This window comes from Bos taurus, chromosome 14, assembly GCF_002263795.3.
Source record: "Bos taurus isolate L1 Dominette 01449 registration number 42190680 breed Hereford chromosome 14, ARS-UCD2.0, whole genome shotgun sequence".
Lineage (NCBI taxonomy): Eukaryota > Metazoa > Chordata > Mammalia > Artiodactyla > Bovidae > Bos > Bos taurus.
Window position 1 is genome coordinate 15,014,223 of NC_037341.1, and position 13,822 is coordinate 15,028,044.

At 42.1% G+C, this 13,822-nt stretch overlaps 1 protein-coding gene and 1 non-coding gene across 8 annotated transcripts in view; one reads left to right on the forward strand and one right to left on the reverse strand.

The window, feature by feature from the left end:
- The window catches only part of NSMCE2 (NSE2 (MMS21) homolog, SMC5-SMC6 complex SUMO ligase), a 238,184-nt gene that overhangs the window by 164,554 nt on the left and 59,808 nt on the right, over positions 1 to 13,822 (reverse strand).
- On the forward strand, positions 2,851 to 2,922 carry TRNAC-GCA (transfer RNA cysteine (anticodon GCA)). The gene has a single exon. It is a non-coding gene; the product is annotated as a tRNA-Cys (tRNA).

Consider the following 13,822-nt stretch of genomic DNA (forward strand, 5'->3'; position numbering starts at 1 on the left):
CCTATGAACAGAGGCTCGTTGTTTCAGAAAAAGAAATAAAGGTAGGAACAAAAGGCAAACTCGTGGTCTTTACACATACTGAAACTATGTATTATTTTTAGCATACTTTAAACTAAAATCTGTAATATTTATATGATGATCACACACTTCATTTCTTTCAAACAATACTGTACACATATGCAGTTACTCAGTGTGTCATTTTATTGCCACAGGACAAAGTCAAGGTCTCCTCCTCCAATCATCATTACTGCCTTATAGCTATTATTTCACTGGGAGAGAAGATCACAGGAGTGAAGGATATTAATGGGCTGAGTCATTTACACACTTTTGAATCATGTGAGCATCTAGTATAAAATTAGTCATTCTTGTAACTGGACCAAGATTCAAGATGGATTTACTCTCTCCAAAACAGCCACTGTGAGATGTTTGGCTCCCAAAAGAACATACACCTAATGATTTATATTTTGGATATCACACAGCCTTGAGAAGTTTATTATGGGTACACAGTGGTGATAAGCAATATGCTGTGTGTTCTGCTCAGTATGCTAAGTATCCCAAGTTCCAATTCATGATCTAAGGCTGTGGGACCTACTTTCATGCTGGGAATCCAGAGAGAATTGTCTCAACTGGTCCTAGAACATTCATTCAACAATATTTACAGAGTCCCAACTGGATACCAGGCAGCATAATGCATTTAGCATAATTGCTGAGACATTTATGGAGGTTGGCCCAAACTTATGACACACCACCAACCCAACTGGTCATGCACTGGGTAAATTTATATAGGCCAACACTGTCTCCACCTATATATAGCAAAAAAGCTTGCAGAAGTTTTCACTGAAAGGCACATCCAGGCTACAAATCACTACGCTTTCACTGACTACAACCTAATTGCAATGGAGACACATAATATTTTCTAGAGACTTTACTATACTATCCATGACCTTTAAAAAAAAAAAAAAAAAGGACAAAAACACATATGTCACATACACGAATGACGACCAGCATGGATTATACCCTTCATCTCAGGCCAGTTTCTGTTGTCAATTGCACAATCTGCACTGAACTCTGTTGGACTCAATTATTTGCAGTTGAGTGAGTTTCCTAGTGCCATTATTTAGTTTGACTCTTGACAGAAACACTTAATAGGGAAGGAACACTTCCTTGTTGAACATTATGACACACTGAATGGACGTCTGAGTTTGCCCAGGTGTTGTAATACACCATTATTGGACATGGAAACATCTTTCCCTCTTCAAGCCTTTCAGAAAATTTTTGAAAATGAATAAATTTAAACCTGTGGGAAACTGCCACTGGTCTAGTTCTAATGGACACGTCCTATTGGAATAGAGTTGTCCCACAGATAGCAGTTGAATGAGGCAACCTCATCTTGTGTACATCTGTTACTAAACATTTCTGCTGTTGAAAATTACTCCGATCATTCCTCATGGCACCAATCCCACTATAAGACTATGACCAAAGGAATGACACATTTGTTACAGAATTCCAATATGGTGGGGGAGTGGCGGGAGACGGGTAAAGGAACCAAACTGCTGATTTGCCTTCTGGGCTTTGTTGTTGTTTGCTTTATTTTCTTCTCTATTTTCCTTTTCTTTGTTTCTTAGGCAGAACTTATAGAAATAACCATTATTTACCTCTTCTATTTATTCACCCATTCAATAAATATTTACCAAATGCCTACTGCATGCAGGCACTGTGCTAGGCATTGGAGATTCCTTAGTAAACAGACTATCCTAGTCCCTGTTGGTCTCTTGGGGTTTGGGGTTTGGTGGAGGAAAACAGTACTATTCAAAGAGTCAAATACACTATCATCAGCTGTGAGAAGTGCTGTGAAGGAAATGTATTAGATGCTAGGAGAGCATGCAACAACATAAATGCCGAGAACATCATTTCACAGGCAATCTTTTTATGTACTGCTCGATTTAAACACAGGTCAGGCTGAGAGGAGAGTGAGAGGAAGATTTTTACTGTTGTTATTAACAGACACGTTGCAATTGCACAAAACCTTTCATCTGAGTGGTTCAAAGCCTTCTATACACAAGTATCATTATCCCAATTTGACAGATGTGAGAAATGGGCAGTTCACAGTGATTAAGCATCTTGCCCAAGGTCATACTGAGTCAGTGACAAACGACTGCAACTCATTCAGATCTCCTTTCAACTTAATTTTGCTTTGCATGTGCCTCCAAGTGCCAACTCAAAATGAACTTTCATAACTCATCTTAACTTTATGAAAACATACCTGATTTCAGGCAGATATCCTTCACCTTCAGTGGCCATTTGTTAGTTCTCATACGAAAAGACGTTAATTCTGATTTTAATAAAATTGCATTCCTATCCACTAAGCCTGTCAAAATCTACAGAATTATTCAATGCCTTATTTATCACTACAGTATCTCACTCAAGATTTCAGAATAAAAAAAGGACAGAAATGGGTTGACACTAATGGGATATACTGGGCTTCCCAAGTACCCCATTATCCAGAAAGATGATCTCCTAAAAATGCTAGATCATCTGCTGAAGATCCAGTTCCAGTGCTGCTGGGGAAACAATACCCATGAGGTTAATGTCACCCAGCATGAGGGTAACCAATGAATAATACATGAGAGTGTTTCTCCAATAGCCAGAAAACCAACCAAGGGACAAAAGCTGAATTAGCTGTGAATCTTGCCCTCCCTCACTTACACCTAACGACCAACTTGCATTTTTTTTTCTGCCATGATTGCAACTCGAGCTCTGCAGGTCTAACAGTCTTAGTATCCAAGAGAAGACTGATTTCACCCAGAGACTCAACAATGCCTTCAGTGATTTTGGGAGCTTAAACGGGCTTCCCTGGTGGCTCAGACGGTAAAGCGTCTGCCTGCAATGCAGGAGACCCGGGTTCGATCCCTGGGTTGGGAAGATCCTCTAGAGAAGGAAATGGCAACCCACTCCAGTATTCTTGCCTGGAAAATCTCATGGATGGAGCCTGGTAGGCTACTGTCCATGGGGTCGCAAAGAGTCGGACACGACTGAGTGACTTCACTTCACTTCAAACAGCAACCTAGCAATTTTGAGCTTCTCATGACACTGACCAGACAGACAAAAATTGAGGTTACAGATTTGGTTGGGGCAATGAACCTTAATTACCAAAGGTAAACAGGATTACTGCTACAGAGTGAGGAAAAGGAGGTATGTGTCTGGAACCTGGACTACCTCCTAGGTTTGCCACATCATTATCTAAAGATAATGAGAGTCAAAAGCAACTCCATACAAACAGGATCACTAAGAACACATATACCCCAATAACTGCTGTTGTAGTCAGGTAAAAACCTACATCATTTGAGAGTCTATTGAGGGCAAAGAGAATATACAACAGGTACTAGAGAAGGGAGTTAAAATACCAACTATGGGTTCAGAATCAATAACAAAAGCTAAGTATCCAATATTTCTTCCTTGGTCTGACATGTACACATTTATGTTTCTAAATAATTTCTTCCTTTCTTTTCCTGCTCCTGCTCTGGAGAAAGCGATGGCACCCCACTCCAGTACTCTTGCCTGGAAAATCCCATGGACGGAGGAGCCTGGTAGGCTGCAGTCCATGGCGTCGCCAAGAGTCGGACTGAAGCGACTTAGTAGCTTAGCAAGCTGGTGGCTCACTAGTTACAAAGGACCATAATGGAACAGGAGGCACGTAAAGGAGTAAGTGTGTCCCAAATATCCTAGATTTGGAAACAGACACTTAAGATGTTGTATGGGGGAAAGACAGAGCATATTTTCACTTTTATCAGAGAGCTGCAACATGTTAGAATGGAGCAATTTCCTATTGTTGCACTGTTAGCAAGTTTAAGTCTGGAAAGGAAGTGCATACAAAGGCTGAGTGGCCGAGCTTAGTGGTTGAGAATCTAGGAACCTTTCCTTTGGGGAATTTTCCACTTTATGAGTGATACCTCACTGGGACAGGAACAGAAATTCACTTTCTCAGTTTCCATGCAAGAAGAACACAGACATGTCAGCTTGACCCCTGGCCTGTGGGACTTCAGTTATTGAGACTGACACAAAGGAGGTGCCAGCAGAGCCCCTGCAGCCAGATTACCCAAGGATTTAACATTTAAATCCCAGCTCTGCTTCAGACAAGCTGTGAAGTCTTAGGCAACCTCTGAGAAACCTGATCTCTTCATCTCTAACTCTACAAAAGTCTCTGCATTGTCATGAATACTAAATGAATTAATGCATTTAAAGATTGTAGGGCTTTGGAATTCAAATACAGTAGCCACCAGCTACATGTGGTTATTCAAATCTAAAGTATTTAAAATTAAATACAATTAAAAATTTATGAGGTTGGTGCAAAGGTAATTACAGTTTTGGACTGTGAATTTTAAATCATTGTAACTAGGCTCAAACACATCTTTATTAATCAAAATATGAACCATTATAGTCAACACATTTTTGCCAATAAGTTTGTCTATTCCTGTAGCAAAAAAATCTCTGCTTCGGGATTTGACAAACTCTTGGAAAGCATTTTCTGCATCATGCTGGTTGCAGAAGTGTTTTCCCTGCAAAAAGTTGTTGAGATGCTTGAAGAAGTAGTAGCCAGTTGGTGAGAGGTCAGTGAACATGGCGGATGAGGCAAAACTTCATAGCACGATTCATTCAATTTTTGAAGAATTGGTTGTGCAACATGCAGTCGGGCATTGTTGTGGAGAATAGGGCCAATGCCCTATTCTGTTGACCAATGCCAGCTGCAGGCATTGCAGTTTTCAGTATATGTCACTGATTTGCTAAGCATCCTTCTCAGATGTACTGGTTTCATTAGGATTCAGACCAGCCACATACCACCAAACAGTGGCCATGACCTTTTTTGGTGCAAGTTTAGCTTTGGGAAGTGCTTTGGAGCTTCTTCTTGGTTCAACCACTGAGCTGGTCATCACTGGTCCACTTTCATCATACATCACAATCTGAATGAGAATGGTTCATTGTTGTTGCATAGAATAAGAGAAGACACTACAAAACGAGATTTTTTTTTTAAATTTCCAGTCAGTTCATGAGGTACCATTTATTGAGCTTTTTCACCTTTCCAATGTGCTCCAAAGGCCAAAAGACTGTAGAATGGTCAACACTGAGTTCTTCAGCAAATTCCATGTAGTTGTAAGAGGATCAGCTTCGATGACAGCTCACAATGGTTGTTTTTACCTTCTGATGGCCGGCCACTATGCTCCTCTTTTTCAAGGCTCCATCTCCTTTGCAAAACTTCTTGAACCACCCCCGCACTGTATGTTCGTTAGCTGTTTCTGGGCCAAACATGCTGTTGATGTTGCGAGTTGTCTCCGCTGCTTTCCCACCCATTTTGAACTAAATAAGAAAATTGTTCCAATATGCTTTTTGTCTAACATCATTTCGTAGTCTAAAATAAATATAAAATAAGCAGCAAGTAATAAGTCATTCACAAAAAAAAAAAAACATAAAATGAGAAATGTGTGTTAAAATGATATATAACATAACTACATTTATTCAGAATATATTCCAATATCAAATGGCAAATTTCAACAGTGCAAAAACCACAATTACTTCTATACCAACCTAATAGTTCTTCAGTCACACTGTCACATTTCAAGAGCTCAAAACCCACAGGTAGCTAGTGGCTCTTTCTACAGTGCTTATACAGAATACTTCCTTTACTGCAGAAAGTTCTACTGAAAAGCACTGACTCACAGAAGAATTCCTGGCACTCAGTAAGCACTATTATTATTAACCAGTACTGTCACCATTGTTATTATTTTACATTACATCCCCAGAACTTCTTCATCTCACATCTAAAAGTTTGTACTTTTTGAGTACTTTCACCCGATCCCCCTCCTTCATCCCTTCCCCTCAACTCTGGCAAGCACATTATCATTACTGTCACAAAAGCAAGTTTAAGATACACTTGAATTTAAAACCTGGTGGACATGCAATTAAATGATGTCTTCTGACAAGAATCAGCAGAGTATCAGTTGCAACAATTTCTCTCAATTTACAGCTTATTATGGGCAACGTATTGAGCTAAGCACTTCACAGAGCTATTTTATTTAATCTTCCTAAACAAATAAACAACCTGAGAAGTAAGCACATCCCTATATTACAGATTGGGAAGTTGAGGCCAAGGAGTGGTATAACTACGAGCACTCAAAATGCTCATCAGTACGGGATGTGCGATTGCCAGGTCTGCAAAACTACTAAATCCATGACAACTTCAGTTTCATTTCCCTACAGATTTACTGAGTGTCCACTAGGGGCCTTGCACTGCATAAATGCTGGGAATACAGTGGAAACAAAAGAGACCAAGACTCTCCCCTCATGGACTCCCCGTTCTAGTTAAGAAGAACAGTCAGAAAAGATATAATTAGCCGGATGGTAATAAGTGCTATGGAGAACAATTAAAGAGGGTGGGTGAGCTCCTCTATGATGGATGGTTATGGAAGGCCTCACTGAAAAGATGACATCTGAACAGAGACCTGATGAAAATTTAAAAGGGCAGGGAGGGAGTAGAAGGAGACAGAATCAGAAGTGAAGATGGAGTTGTGGGGTGGGGCAGACCAGGGAGGCCAATGCGCGGCCTTTAGCCCCTGCTCTGAGAGAGATGGGAAGGACTGAGCAGAGGACTGAGAAGATCTGGTTTGCTTTTTTAGAGGATCACTCGGGCTACTGTGATGAGATCGGATTTTAGGGGAGGAAGGGCTGCAGCAGGAGACCGCTTAGCAGCAGACCAGTCAGTAGGCGTCCGCTGGCCCAGGAGACCCTGGCCCAGACCAGGGTGGCAGCAGAACTAGCAACAGGCGGTCAGATTCTAACCGCGTTCTGAAGGTAGAGAAACAGGGTTTATTGATGAACCCTGCGGATGCGGGCTGTGGAACATTAATGAACTGAGGACAACTTTGGGTTTGGCCTGACTAGATGAAATGGTACAGATGCCATTTCCTGAGAAGGGGAAGCTGGGAGGAACAGCTGGTTTGGAGGAAAAAACAAACAAAAAAACAAGAGTTTAGTTTTAGAAAGTTAAATGTGAAATGCCTATGGGAATGAATTGAAGTGGGAACGAAAAGGAGACAGTTGTACATCTGAGACATGGTTTTGGAGAAAAGACAGGGTTATAGCTATAAACGCTATGAAAGATGACTAAGTGTGTGGTGTTATGAGAACACAAGATACATCTGGCGGACAGAGGCTGGGTGATGTCAGGGAGGGCCGTGAAGGAGCCAGACTAAGTTTATGAAGGGCAGGAAGGCGACAGTGATCTGAAAGGGAGAGAAGAGCACCTCTACCAGAAAGAATAATGTGTATTCAGCCCAGAAGCAAGAGAATATTCCTGGAACTAGCATAAAAGAATGGTAAAAAATGAGGCTACCAACTTAAGCAGGGGTATATGAATTTAACCCTGAGGGTAATCAGGAATAACTGAAAAAGGCAGGTAAAATAATCAAATCTGCAATTTAGACAGAGTTCTCAAGCTACTAGATAGGAAGCAATATTTGTTGTGTTGTTTAGTCACCAAGTCGAGTCTGCCTTTGTGACCCCATGGACTGTAGCCTGCCAGGCCCCTCTGTCCGTGGGATTTCCCAGGCAAGAATACTGGAGTGGGTTGCCATTTCCTTCTCTAGGGCATCTTCCCAACAAAGGGACCAAACCCGTGTCTCCTTCACTGGCAGGCGGTTCTTTACCACTGAGCCACCTGGCAAGGCCAGAAAGCACGTTAGAAGAGAACAAAACTCCCTGTAGCAAACTCTCCATGGGAGACTAGAGATTATGAAAATGGCGATGAAAACCATTTGAGAGTCAGTAAATGCTGGTGATGGAATGAGCGCTATGAGGAAGTAGGAGGAGTGAGGATGATAATCAGGTTTCTGATGTGGGCCACTGGGTGTAGGATGTTGCCATTTCCTAAGTTACAGAATCTCCGAAGAAAATCAAGGGGAAAACTCTATGGGCCATGCCAAATTTAAGGGGTACACTGAAGCAGAAAGATCAAACAGATGACATGTGTGATTCTCAGACATGTGATCTGGAATGGAAATAAGGAAATAATGGAAATGGAAGTCGGCAGCACAGAGATGGGCTTCCCAGGTGGCGCAGTGGTAAAGGACCTGCTTGCCAAAGCAGGAGATGAGAGAGCCATGGATTTCATCCCCAGGTTGGGAAGATCCCCTGGAGGAGGAAATGCCAACCCACTCCAGTATTCTTGCCTGGAAAAACCCAGGAACAGAGGAGTTTGGCGGGCTGCAGTCCATGGGGTCATGAAGAATCGGACCCAAATGAGTGCATACACACAGCACAAAGATAGTAATTTAAGTTGAAAGCTCAGGAAGAGAGTGCAAAGGAGAGAGTCTAAGAACAGGTAGGAACACCAAGATTTCATGGCTGGAGAGGTAAAGCTGGGTCTACCAGGAGACTATGGAGGCGTGGCTGAAAGCAAGAAGAAATGTCAGACGTGTTGTCATGAAATTTAAGAGCGCATAACAATTCAGGGAGGAGGGAGTCCTCCACAGTAGCAAAGTCAAAGTCAAAGAAGAGAACAATGTCCTCTGAATTTTTCACCAGGTGTGGAATCTCGGGCCATTTCTGCAATTCTTCTAACCTCAGCATCCTCATCTATGTAAGAACGTTAAAGTTCCCACTGTACGCAGTTTTTGTGAGGCTACACGGTGATGCAGACCAAGTACTTAGTGCACTGTCAGACATACAAGGCACTGAGAAAGGTGCTCTATTCTCAGTGCCCCACATTTCACGGGATGTCAGACAGGCCAAGGCAACAAGGAGAAAGGGGGCTGAAAGCACGAAACCACATGGAACCAATGGCCTGGGAGCACACTATGCATTTTGAAAATTCGCAATGGAGAGAGAAAAAAAAAAAACAAACTACAGACTTTGTCCTTTTCTTCCTCCCCTCTCCCAATGTTCCCGTCAGTTCAGTTCAGTTCAGTTCACTCAGTTGTGTCCGACTCTTTGCGACCCCATGAATCGCAGCACGCCAGGCCTCCCTGTCCATCACCAACTCCCAGAGTTCACTCAAACGCATGTCCATCGAGTCAGTGATGCCATCCAGCCATCTCATCTTCTGGCGTCCCCTTCTCCTCCTGCCCCCAATCCCTCCCAGCATCAGTCTTTTCCAATGAGTCAACTCTTCGCATGAGGTGGCCAAAGTACTGGAGTTTCAGCTTTAGCATCATTCCTTCCAAAGAACACCCAGGGCTGGTCTCCTTCAGAATGGACTGGTTGGATCTCCTTGCAGTCCAAGGGACTCTCAAGAGTCTTCTCCAACACCACAGTTCAGAAGCATCAATTCTTCAGTGCTCAGCTTTCTTCACAGTCCAACTCTCACATCCATACATGACCACTGGAAAAACCATAGCCTTGACTAGACAGATCTTTGTTGGCAAAGTAATGTCTCTGCTTTTCAATATGCTATCTAGGTTGGTCATAACTTTCCTTCCAAGGAGTAAGTGTCTTTTAATTTCATAGCTGCAGTTATGTTCCCTTTCTCCCCATTTAAATGCAGTTTATAATGCAGAAATTCCCCAGAACCTGTCAAAGGAACCTTTTAAGCATATCTTGGGCTTCCCAGATGGCTCAGTGGGTAAAGAACGTGTCTGAATGCAGGAGATGCAGGAGTCACAAGTTGGAGTCCCAGGTCAGGAGATCCCCTGGAGGAAGGATGGCAACCCACTCCAATATTGTTGCCTGGAGAATCCCATGGACAAAGGACCCTGGTGGGCTACAGTCCACAGGGTCAAAGAGAGTCAGACATGAATGAAGTGACTGAGTGTGCACGAACAAGCATATCTTAATAATTACACAAAAAACTGTGTCAGTAAGATATTTACCACAGTCGTCATAAGTTGGTGATAACAGATGTTACGTTAAGAAGGGCAGCTTAAACTCAGGAGCAGTCCTCAAATAAATAAATGTTCTGTAGAAACCAATTCTATCGACCAGTGATTTCAAAATTTTTTCCAACCGTTTTTAACACGATAACCCAGGTAATGTTTATCAAATGAAACATTCTAACTACATGATTAAGGAGACCTTTGGACACCCTAACTTACTTTCAGGTTAGTTTTGACACTGACAAAATGATAGTTATCAAGAAGTTTCCCAGATGGCATAGACTTTCCTGTCCAGGATTAATGCTCTCACCTCCTCAAGGACACAGGGGCAGGTGGAACTGGGAAAACTGTATCCAACTTGCTTGCTTTTCTAATGGAAAAAAATACAGTGCTTTACAAAAACAAATACCACTGATTTTTTTTTTCATATCTAAACTATTTCCATCCTTCTAGCATAATTTCGTTCAAAGCCTCCTTGCTTTAGGAATTCTCTTGATGAAGTTCTCAATGCACGAAGCCTATATTATAGTCCCTTCCCTATCTGCTTATTTTTTTGTTGTTATTGTTGTTAGTTGCTAAGTCGTCTCAGATTTTTTGCAACTCCATAAGCTGTAACCTGCTAGGCTCCTCTGTCCATGGGATTTCCCAAGCAAGAATACTGGAGCAGGTTGCCATTTTCTCCTCCAGGGGATCTATCCAACCCAAGGATCAAACCTTTGTCTTCTGAATTGGCAGGCGAATTCTTTACTGCTGAGCCACCTGGGAAGCCTCATTGCTGCTATGTTGCTTCAGTTGTGTCCAACTCTGTGCGACCCCATAGACGGCAGCCCACCAGGCTCCCCCATCCCTGGGATTCTCCAGGCAAGAACACTGGAGTGGGTTGCCATTTCCTTCTCCAATGCATGAAAGTGAAAAGTCAAAGTGAAGTCGCTCAGTTGTGTCCAACTCTTAGCGACCCCATGGACTGCAGCCCACCAGGCTCCTCCGTCCATGGGATTTTCCAGGCAAGAGTGCTGGAGTGGGGTGCCATTGCCTTCTCCAGGAAGCCTCATTATTTTGTGTTATATCCAACAAAATCAAGGCTCCAAAGAAAGTCCTAACTAATGGGGAACTTGATTTTCTTATACTCATTTAGATAAACTTTTCCATTCAACTCAGCAGTGGTTGGTGATACAGAAGCTTATCCTGCTTTAGAATCTGAACAACGAAAGAAGTTATTTCTTGCTCCAGTCTGTATGTGTGAGTGCGTGTGAAGGGGAGATGCTAGGGGGCGGGACATACACATGTGGTGCTTTCTCTCCTGATGAAAGGAAAAGACCCGGGAGGACACAGGGACAATGCTCAGTATCATGGAACATTTGAGACCAGAAAGACCAGCCTTCACCACCTAGGCCATTGGAGAGTGCCCCCAGCCACTACATGGTTGCTGATGTAAGGATGGTGAGGACTTCCTGCTCATGTCCCATGTCTTTCCTGGGTCCTCCAGTCACCCACCATGAGCTTGAAGATCTGAATAACCAAAGGAACAAATTTACCATTTCCGTCTTAACCAAACAGAAAGAGACACGCTCATTGTTCTTTCCTCTGTTCTTGCCAAGCATCCATCGGAAAACCTAGTTTATGTGACTATAGGGTCTGAAAAAGAAGCAAAATATCTATTTTGTGAATACTACATTTTTAAAAAAATCTGTAAGTTATCGTCTAACATTCTGATAGACAGTAAGTCTGATTTCAGGTCCCTTGTCTTTTTATATCATGGCATGTGTCTATAGCATAGAATAAGGGTAATTCAAGGATACCAGCTGGCTGTTTCTCTCATTTGTATCTTATCCAACACAATAAAGACCGTGGAATTATGAACAATCCAGTGGTTCATTAAGCTCCTTCTGCTTAGGTTGGTCCATTCAATCTCATCTAGAAGCCTATCAAATTCTCTGTTCTTGCTTTCTCTGTAATTCATACAGCTTCCTGTTGTTTGAAATGACTTCCTATTATTACAGCTATCAAACTGACTTTCACCTTACATTTTGTCACTTATGAGAAAAATTTTATGAGCACATGACAATGACTTCTAATTTAATCTAATCGAAAGCCACTGTACCACAAGCAAATAAACAAAACAAAAATCAGTTAGGTGATTCATAGCATACAGAGCACTTTTTACAATAACTTATATAATTTGATTCTCACTGCCCAGAGAGATTAAGTAACTTCCTTGAACCAAACACCGAACAGGTGATAAAGCTAAAACTACAAGGTGGCTACCAAGTCTGAAAGCATACAATTTCATACAACTTACAATTTCATATTGTAAAGCATACAATACAATTTCATAACAGAGGATACCATTAAGCCATTTATCATGTATCCACCTATTCACCTATGGCCACCCTGTAAAATCCAGATTCTCCAGCCATAGTCTGTTTTCCTTGATTCCCTGTATGTTTACTCTGAAGCACTCAAGAAGGCAGCAGTCAATGGAAAATACCATCTTTAAATTGTATGATATTTTAAACAAAATTATAAACTAGGTTTAATAGTCCATTCTCCAATTTAATTTCTCAACCACCTTGTGCATGGAGATTAAAAGAAGCAATTGGGACTTCTGGGTGTGCCAGTGGTTGAGACTCTACGCTTCCACTTCCAGGACAGAGGTTCTTATTTCCCCAAATCAGGGGCGGGGGGGTGGGGGAAGAACTAAGATCCTGGATGCTGTATGATGTGGCCAAATTTTTTTTTTTTTTAATAAAAAAAAAAAAAAGAAGCAATTAACATTCTCTCATGAAGCCTCACATCCTGTGAGGGCATGAAATTAAGTGCTTTACCTACATTACTGCACTTAATCTGTGCAAAAGCCCCATGAAGTATCATTATCCTCTTTCTTACAAATAAGAAAACTGAAGATTTTAGAGGATACGTCAGAGGACCAATGTCACAGTTAGGCAGTGGAAGAGCAAGGATGAACCTGTAACTCCTGATTCCAACTGGTATTCTTTCCACTACCCCAGAGAGATACCCTTTACATGTTCCCTGAAATGCCACTTATTGACCATTTCTCTGCCTTCTTCCATGCAGAGACTTCCCCCTCACTGCTTCTAAAAACTGATCATGAGCAAATCTGTAGTCTAAGCTGGCAAGACGGAGAAAGCGATGGCATCTCACTCCAGTACTCTTGCCTGGAAAATCCCATGGACGGAGGAGCCTGGTAGGCTGCAGTCCATGGGGTCGCGAAGAGTCGGACACGACTGAGCGACTTCCCTTTCACTTTTCACTTTCATGCATTGGAGAAGGAAATGGCAACCCACTCCAGTGTTCTTGCCTGGAGAATCCCAGGGACAGCGGAGGCTGGTGGGCTGCCATCTATGGGGTCGTGCAGAGTCGGACACGACTGAAGCAACTTAGCAGCAGCAGCAGCAGCAAGCTGGCAAGAAGGAAAATGTTTCTCAACCTGAATTAACCAACACCACTTAAGAGTACTGCCTGGCAGCAAGCACTACAGAAATGTTAACTAGGCTTACTGTTACTATGGAAAGACTGAGTATCCCATCTTTTTAATATAACAGTTCCATATAATAATATTCCTCAAGCAGTTCTTTAATACTAACAGAATCCTTCCCTGTGCATGTCAAGGCAGTGTGAAGAGTCACTATTCATTTAGACTAAAATTTTACATTTAGGAAACTTACAGTAAGATGTGTAAGATCATAAGCATATTTTATAACCAAGATTAGATAAAAACACTCCTACTCCCAAATGAAACTTAATTCAATGAACTACATCTGTCCTGAGGCACAGAGACATCATGAAAAGAGCCCTGAATGACACATCAAAAAACCAAGGTTCAAGTCTCAACTCTTGAGACTGAGCATGCAACCTGAGCATGCCCCTTAACCTTGCAGAGGCTCAGAGTCCATCACATCCACCTTACCTAACTTGGAAGGTTTCTGTGATCATTAAAGAGG